Below are 9,628 nucleotides of genomic sequence, written 5' to 3'. Positions count from 1 at the left end.
ACTCAGAAATAATAGGAACTGAAATACCTTACGGGTAAGGAGTAGCAGGTAACCGATCTAGAGTAAGGAATAATCTGGGAGAAACTTAAACACGTGTCAAGAATACGTCATACGTTGAATACTGACAACTGCTCTTGGTTTATGCATTGACGCTCATTTAATATTGGTGTATTGTACACATTATTGCACGTGTATAATGTGTGGTTCATTTTCGTAGGACACTTACAAATTCAAAACCCTGCATGAAAATGTAGTGGTATTGAATATTGCCTATCGGAATTATATGTATTACCTGGTCTGTGTTATTATACTACTCACAAACAGCATTGGTTTCAGATACGTGGAGGTCTGTGGCCCTGATGGGCTTAAAAGCAACTTTTTAAAAATTTTGCCTGTGTTATACAAAAATAGTTATGTTGTCAGGATTTTTTATGATTCGATTAATTTTTAAACCAAGATGTCGATACATTCTCAAGAAGTGGTTGTATCTTCTGTTTCATTGGAAACCGCCACTGCTTTCAAAAATTGTAATATTTGTATTCGTGCTTTTATTTTTTACCCTTTATAATGTGCCGCCCCTATCCGACGCATGACCTGCCCACCCTAACTGCAATTTATCGGTTTGTATCTGTCTTCTTAATCCTCTCCCACTAACTTGATGTACGTCCGAAAAGTCTGACATGTTAACATCATTAATATTTTGTGTTACTACGGTATTGTTATCAATTATTATGACAACCAAAATAATTATATGTTTCGTTGTCTTTCCACTCGTCGGCGTGTTATTGACGCGACTCAAGCCAAACATCATGCAAGGCTCCCCCGGGAGGCCAGGAACAAGCTAACGGCGTTTTTACGTGATACCTTTTTTGCGAGATGGTTTTTTTTATACGTCTACATGTGAATTGAAAAGGCGTTTGTTACAGTTTTAACTGCATATAGTGAGACACCTTTGAGTTCGTGAACTTTAAGCATGGACAACGAAATGGCAAGGGTAACTGCCTGTACTAAGCATAGAAGATCTACGAGTTATCTGCTTGTATCAATCGCAACAAATCGTAGAAAAGCTTTACTGAAACGTAAAAAATACGGGGTTTTGTGAAATATTTTTTAAGATTATAAATTATCGTGTGTATACTGCCAAAAGTTGGTAAGTCTCGAAATCCAGTAATGGAGTAATTCCAATTTGAAGTTTGATATGCCCTCTAAAATCAGGCATAATGCTAATTTATTTTTGCTTTATGTGCATGTTCTATAAATATCGGATGACCAACGATATATTGTACTATATGAGAAGAAAAATCTCTGGTCTCGGGTTCTATGAGCTATCAAACCGCCTAACATCACAAAGAAAGGGTACCTAATAGTTCCCTCCAAACCAACTCCAAACCACTCTAATCGAGCATATCACGAGGCCCAATGTTTGATTGTGAAGCATCACCAGTTCTTTACGCCCGGGAATGTCTCAAGTGCAGACACCCAAGACTGAGGTCGCACCTCACTCAAGTGTGCTTTGACTAAGTTTACAGGGACTTTCTAATAAAAGTGTCTATGGGTCAACTTGGACATCTCTTCCCTTTCAAAGCACAGCCTCGGATATTCCCAGAGGATGTGGTTGGCATCCTGTAGTTCTTCGCCACATGGACGTGTTGGTCGGGTGACAAGTCCAAACTCAACGAGCTTGGTAGCGAATCCTCCGTGCCCAGTCAACAATTGACTGGCGTGATGGTCAGGCTGGTTATCTCCAATCGTCATTAGACATTAGGAAGGAACAAATATGTGCGTCTGCCCTTGATGGAGGCATCCCACGTTTGCTGCCAGGTCTTCGAAAAAGATGGGCTACCTCAGTTTATAATTAATCACAGTGAAAACATTAAAAACATTATTTATCGATGGTCTCCGATGTTCAACAACTTCTATGTGGCTGGCCACAATCAGAGCGATCTTTAATCTGATTTGAGTTACCCCATCTTCACACGCCATGTATATACGGCCGCGGTTTGTGCACAGCTGCCTTCCATGACGCTATAAACGTGTCAGAATGAAAAGATTTTAGTGCCACACTTCCTTGTCCCGAAGCGATTCTGGACGGGACTGATATAGCAACCATACACCTTAGTGCTTATCATATTTTACCAGAAACAATTCGGTGGAGCTGCACTCATACCAATCTCAGTCTCGCATATGCGAATATTTTATGAATTAAATAAATATTTTTTTTTTATTAAATGCTATTACATTTAACGCTTTAAGAATGAAAATATTCCTATTATAAGTATATTTCAGTGGTTTTTAAAAATTACATTTTTGTTATTAAATATTTTGAACCTATTCATGAGTACTGGAGAACACACTGGTAAAACTGTTTACCCTTCTAGATGGGAAGGCGCTTTTGAATATTCTATGCAGGTGTAAATATTATAATAATTATTATATTAAATTAGTACATGGCTTTGCACAAGGTCGCTTCATTAATCGATATGAATTTATCTTATTTTACAAAAAATAATAATTACAATCTTCAATATAAAAACATCTGTATTTAGGCATACAATATGTCAACATAAAAATAATTCTGACAACCAAGCCAAACAAAAGAAATTAAAATCGAATCCAAAATATGCAAACTTTATCTGTCATGAAAATTTGAAATTGGAATTGTCTGGGAAGGTAATTTGACCAAACAAACTTCGAATTTTTTGTATGTGTCAGTTGAAATCAAATAGGAAAAGGAAATGAAACATTGATATTTTGAATTCAATATATATCATCATCATCATCATCATCAGCCTGAATCTATCCACTGCTGGATGAAGGCCTCTTCAAGTTGCTTCCACTTCTCTCGGTCCTGTGCATTGCGTTGCCACGTACTTCCGCAGAACTTTATCATTTCATCGATCCAGCGGCCTCTAGGTCTACCTTGTGGACGTTTTGTACTTCTTGGATACCACTGGATGACTAGATTTGTCCAACGATTGTCTCTTCTTCGAGCTATGTGTCCAGCCCATCTCCATTTAAGGCTTTTAATAAACTCTATTACATCGCAAACCCTTGTCTGCTTCCTTATCCACTCATTCCTCTTTTTGTCCTTTCGCGTTATGCCCAGCATGCACCTCTCCATACCACGTTGTGCTACTCTAAGTTTCTGGATCTCTCTTTTACTTAGGGTCCATGTTTCACACGCATATGTCATCACGGGAAGCACACACTGGTTGAACACTTTGCGCTTTAGGCACAGTGGAAGGTCACTTTTGAAGACATTATTCAGGCGGCCAAAAGCACTCCAGCCTAGCTTTACTCTGCGAACAATTTCATCAAATATACATCCATCTATAGATACTTGTTGTCCCAGATAGATGTAGCTTTTCACCTGTTCGAGCTGAGTGCCATTGATGAGGATCTCTTTTTGGCCTGCAAAGCAGTTGAACATGACTTTCGTCTTTGTTACATTTATTTTCAAACCTACTTTGTTGCTTACTTCAGCGAGTTCCTGCATTCTGCTTTAGAGGTCTTCTGAGTCTTGCGAGAAAATTACTATGTCATCGGCAAAGCGCAGATGACTCAGGTATTCTCCATTTATGGGGATCCCTTTGTCATTCCAGTCAAGTTGCCTGAATAAGTCTTCAAGGGTAGCTGTAAATAGTTTAGGTGAGATTGTATCACCTTGTCGGACTCCTTTGCTGATAGGAAATCTGCGATAGCAATATATATATCGATATTATAATGTAACACGAGGTAATTATTTTAAACATTTATTGAATCAAATTTGTTATTACATATTTCGACATACGTCGTACAAATTTTACTGCAATCGATGCTAATGCTAGGAGAAAGTATTTGGTGAGTCGTCATTTTTCGAAACACAAATTTGTTTGAATCTAAACGATGTTAAACAAATTTCAATCGGCTCGTTGGTCTAGGGGTATGATTCTCGCTTTGGGTGCGAGAGGTCCCGGGTTCAAATCCCGGACGAGCCCATATTTTTTACATCAGGAATATATAGGAAAATCACCTCTGATTTCTGGAGTCCGGTAAAATAGTTTAATAGAATCTTTTCTACATCAGGAGTATCATTTTTTTTGCTCCTAAATATTATTAAAAAAAAAAAATCGTATTAAAATGATTGTAAATGTTAAAATATTACTTAGAGACGAAGGTTTTCTATTCCTATAAGACCAATACCTACTCTGGTTGAAAACTCACAATGAAAATGTCGTATTTATCAATTATATACCAGACGTGGGATTCGAACCCGTGACTCTACTTAACCGCCTGCGCTACTTCCATACCCGAGTAGGCCCCCGTAGCCCTGTTGGTAGAGCGGCCATCTCTAAAGTCGCCAGGTCACCTTTTATGCTTCTTTTATTGTTTTAACTAAGATGTCGGGACTTTATAAGGAAGTGACCATCGTCTGCTTCATGGGAAACCGTCACTGATCTCATAAGTTGTAATATTTGCGTTCGTTCCTTCATATGCCACTCTTTATAATGCTCCGTCCATAAGCAACGCATGATCTGCCTACTCACATGAGACTCTGCTCATTAGTAGGTACAAGTAGCGAGGGGTGGAGGTGGAGGTAGGCTGTTAAGATCAGACATAAATAGTGCACACAGAACTTTGTCAGTTATACTTATATGTTTTTATTGAACTAATAATACAATTTGCAGATGGTGCTGGTTAGTTTTTAAAATTCAATTAAACCCTGCCAAAACCAAACCATAATAGTCCTGTATGCTACATATGCTAGGTATGCTACGGGCGATCCGACAAAAATAGTGCACAATTTTTTAGTCATGCTTATTTGTCTTCATTGAATTAAGAATACTTATTACAGATGTTATTGATTAGTTTTTTTTTAAATTTATTAAGCACTACCTAAACACCCTAAACAAAACCGCAATCGATAAAAAATATTCTTCTATCTATAAAATATTTGAAATTATGTATGGTTTAATGGCATAATGTTACTATTTTACGGACAAATGAATATTTTTTGTAATTAACTATTTCTTTTATTCAACGAAAAATTTACAAGATTTAAGAATATATCATTCTGATTATTGAACATATATAATTTATAAAAAACACTTTCTGAGAGAATATATTATAACCAATAGAAAAAATAATGAAAACGAATACGCTTGACTGATAAAATTTAGTGTGCACTATTTATGTCAGATCTTAGCAGCATACCTCCCACCCTTTGCCACTGGTAGATGTTGTACTGAGTCTATAAAATCCTTATCGTACGCAAATACAGGTATAGTTATATTATAAATCTATTATTATCTTAAGGGGGGACATGCTCGTCGAAGGTCAAAATTGAGTTTTTATTGTATTTTCAAACCATGATCCTGGACACTCCTTAAACGTTGTAGATAATCGATTTATATGATTTTGAAGCCTTATTATTCTTTATAGTTATTTTAAACATTTAATGACTGCATAAAGTATTTTTATTACATAAAATAGTATTCTTTTAAACCTCTCGCTCTAATGTTTCAGAATATAGTCATATTTCGGTACATAACTGTGCAGTAGTGTTTAGATTTTTTGCATTTATTAATTTTTAAACGCATTTATAAAACCATTAGTATAATTTATTACGAGATAATTTTTGTAAAATATTCACGATAAAAAATTGTATTGATAATCTCTGTGATCCCAAATTTGACAAGAATTAGGTATTTTATTATTCAAAAAATCGGCAAGATTAACACATTTGAAGATGATTCTAAAGATACTTATTATAAGCTATGTCTTTGACCATTCAAGTCTGATAAACATCTTATGAATAATAATTGCTTTATAATAATTATTGACCTAAGAATAAGGTAGTGTTTTTTTAAAATACGCCATTCCTTTTGTCATTCCCCAGTAGTTAAGCTACAACATACGGCCGTAGCCATAAATTGACAAACTATAATTGAAGTAGGGAGTAAAATGATATTGACGCGCGTGTTTGAACATGTACCGTTTAAAAAAAAATTAAAAAAAAATCGGTTAGGTACATGTTCAAACACGCGCGTTAACATAATTTTACTCCCTACTTTAATTATAGTTTGTCAATTTATGTCTACGGCCGTATGTTGTAGCTTAACCACTGGGGAATGACAAAAGAAATGGCTTATTTCAAAAAAACACTACCTTATTCTTAGGTCAATAATTATTATAAAGCAATCATTATTCATAAAATGTTTATCACACTTGAATGGTCAAAGACATAGCTTATAATAAATATCTTTAGAATTATCTTCAAATGTGTTAATCTTGCCGATTTTTTGAATAATAAAATGCCTAATTCTTGTCAAATTTGGGATCACAGAGATTATCAATATAATTTTTATCGTGAATATTTTACAAAAATTATTTCATAATAAATTATACTAATGGTTTTATAAATGCGTTTAAAAATTAATAAACGTAAAAAATCTTAACACCACTGCACAGTTACGTACCGAAATATGACTATATTCTAAAACATTAGAGCGAGAGGTTTAAAAGAATACTATTTTATGTAACTAAAATACTTTATGCAGTCATCAAATGTTTAAAATAACTGTAAAAAATAATAAGGCTTCAAAATTTTATAAATAGATTATCTACAACGTTTAAGGAGTGTCCAGGACCATGGTTTGAAAATACAATAAAAACTCAATTTTGACCTTCGACGAGCATGTCCCCTCTTAAGCAGCCAACTATTTTTCTTACGTTCTAACGTTTCCTGAAGTCGTCTAAAGATAGATAGAAATTTGTAAACATTCTACTTTTGTGAAATGGCACATTTAGAATTTTCCTGTTGAGTTCAAATGCCAAGGAAATCATATTTCTACTTGTTTATATATTATTTTCATATCCGCACCGGGTTCAAGTGAATAGTCTAAATGCTTGCGATGGAAAATAACGTCGCGGTGTTATCCTGTTGCTCACTACGTCGTATATGAAAACGTACACGTTCACACACGGAGAGAATTTTCATGAATAGTAAGTGTTAAATATAAAATAAAAAACACACTGAATTATTTTTAAGTTAAAATGATAATAGCCTTATAATATATGTTTTAAATCCATATACGAGTACATAAAATATACAACTCTTTGATTTGTTTTTTGCAGAGGTAAATTGTTATTTATTTTAATATTTGTAAGATATTGCCATTAGAGTATGCAGTATTTTATTACCAGGTTTTTTTTTAGCTCGTATTCTTGTTTGTCCGGTGGTTGTTTATCCAGTACAAATCTTGCAATCGATTTTTAACTAACTTCCCGTCTAGCTAGACATTTGAAACTGTTAGAATATATCAGAACACGATGCCAATGCATTCTTTTAATACTTTTAGCCATCTTTAAGTAGAATTGAATTCATTTTCAGTTAATTCTGTTTTTTATGAAAAGTTATTTCGGAAGGAATCCGTAATCCAATCCACTATTATTGTTTGCTAAGGGGGTGGTCCTAGCAACTAAATTATTAATATATACGTGCGTTACTATGGAAATCAAAATGACATTACAGTAATCTATATTTTTTTTGATTGTTGCAAAGTAGCAAAAAAATGATTTGTTGACAATTGCCTTATTTGTCCTAAATTATTATTACATAGAATTGTCAAGTTTGTATGATTCAACAGAAAATTTAAAAACGTGGTATATAAAAAGTTATTTTTATCTTATAATTATTTGTCTATTTATTTATATGCGGCTATGCATAGAACATCGAATAACAGCAACATCAATATGCCATCCATATTATAATATTATTAAAATACGAGGGTAGCCGTTTATATTTCGGGAACAAAAAACAAAAACGATTTTTTTATCAATGAAAATAGTTTTATTGTTTTTTTTAATATTCTCCACGATAATTTATATACTTTTCCATGCGTTTGAACTAATCTGAAAAGCATTTTTGCCACTTTGCAGAAGGTAACTCCAAAATATGGTTTTTGAATGCATCAACCGCCTCTTCTAGTGTAGAAAATCGTTGACCACGCAATTTATCTTTGACTGTCGGGAATAAAAAGAAATTATTTGGTGCCAAGTCGGAGCTGTACGGCGGATGGCTCATCAATTTGATGTTTTGAGTACTCAAATAGGCGCTTGTTTGAGTCGATGTGTGAGAGTTCGCATTGTCTTGATGAAGGATGATTTGACGCCGACGGTTGCTTTTCCTTATTTCACCAAAAACTTCTGGCAAACAAATGGTTCTGTACCATTCAGAATTGACTGTTCTACGATTTTCTAAAGACACAGTTGCGACATGGTCCGTTTTCTGAAAAAAACCGGCGACCATTTACTTTGAAGTGCTTGAGCTCGAGCAACTTTTGTTGGTTTAAGCTCATTTTGGAAGACCCATACGGTCGACTGGTGTTTATTTTCGGGCTCATACGTATAGATCCAAGATTCATCACCTGTAACAATCTTATAAACTTTTTTTGAAGCACCTCGATCGTATTTTTTTTAGCATTTCATTGCATTAATCGACACGCACCTTTTTTGTGCGATTGTTAAATGATGCGGAATCGATCGCGAACATAGTTTCTTAAATGTGCATGCATGATCATATACACGCTGGTGTTACTAATGCCCATAAATGCCTCAATCTCACAGTATATCACATGACGATCTTGCATTGTCAGTTCACGCACAGCATCGATGTTTTCTGGAGAAACAACCGATTTTGGACGACCTTCACGCGGCTCGTCTGTGAGCAAACGACGACCACGATAAATTCGCTGAACCAGCGATATATCGTAGTTTTTAATAGTGTTTCATCACCATATAAAGCACTAAGTTTAGTAATGTACTGTTCCCACGATAATCCAAGTCGAAAGTTGTAAAAAATAATCGCACGAAATTTTTCACGAGTTAATTCCATTTTTGGCTGAGATAAATTTTTCAAATGAATTTAAAAAAAATAAAAAGCGTCTGTTTATTAAAATGTTCTGAGTACTTTTGCCGTTAAAAATGTCAAACTTCAAAATACAGAAGTCAAATTGCACCTAGCAATACCAGTGTTGCCAATTCCCGAAATATAAACGGCAACCTATGTATAATGACAGTTAGAAAAAAATAATTAGCTAGACGAGTTTGCGTTACGCAATTAGAATAATTGTTGGCACTTTTAAAAAAAAATCTGATTGCCTGAATTTTTTTAAAAATTGACGATGACCCAAGTATGAAAATTGTACAATTATAAATTAATAATAACTATTTTTATTATTCAACAAGTAAAACACAAGATTTGAGCATGTAACATTCTATATATTTAATATACTTACATAATTTAAAAACATCTCATGCATCACACTAGAAAAAACCATTTGGTAGAAAACAATATGACATCCGACGGGACTTGACCCTGTATCTGCTGGATTATAACGCAATTTCATAAAAATTTCATGTAACAACTAGGTACTAGTTAAAATTGTCGTAATTAACTAAGATGCCCGTAGCTTAATTGGAAAAGCATACTGGCGCGAATCTACAAAATTAAATTAATTTAATGGTTCATATCGGCGAGTAATTGTATAAATTGACGTTTGCTGGATACAGTATACCTACATTGTCAAATTTATATTTTCATTCGTATATATTTTGTTGACATGGCAAGAAATTCGTACATCGTATC

The 9,628-nt window shown here is 34.3% G+C and overlaps 1 non-coding gene across 1 annotated transcript; it reads left to right on the top strand.

The window, feature by feature from the left end:
* The first annotated feature begins 3,905 nt into the window (after positions 1–3,905).
* On the top strand, positions 3,906–3,977 carry TRNAP-UGG (transfer RNA proline (anticodon UGG)). The gene has a single exon. It is a non-coding gene; the product is annotated as a tRNA-Pro (tRNA).
* Positions 3,978–9,628: the final 5,651 nt, after the last annotated feature.

Source organism: Rhyacophila brunnea, unplaced genomic scaffold (genome assembly GCF_057557595.1).
Source record: "Rhyacophila brunnea isolate RB1 unplaced genomic scaffold, BYU_Rbru_1.0 scaffold_16, whole genome shotgun sequence".
Taxonomy (NCBI): Eukaryota; Metazoa; Arthropoda; class Insecta; order Trichoptera; family Rhyacophilidae; genus Rhyacophila; species Rhyacophila brunnea.
This window is presented reverse-complemented; position numbering and strand designations above follow the sequence as displayed.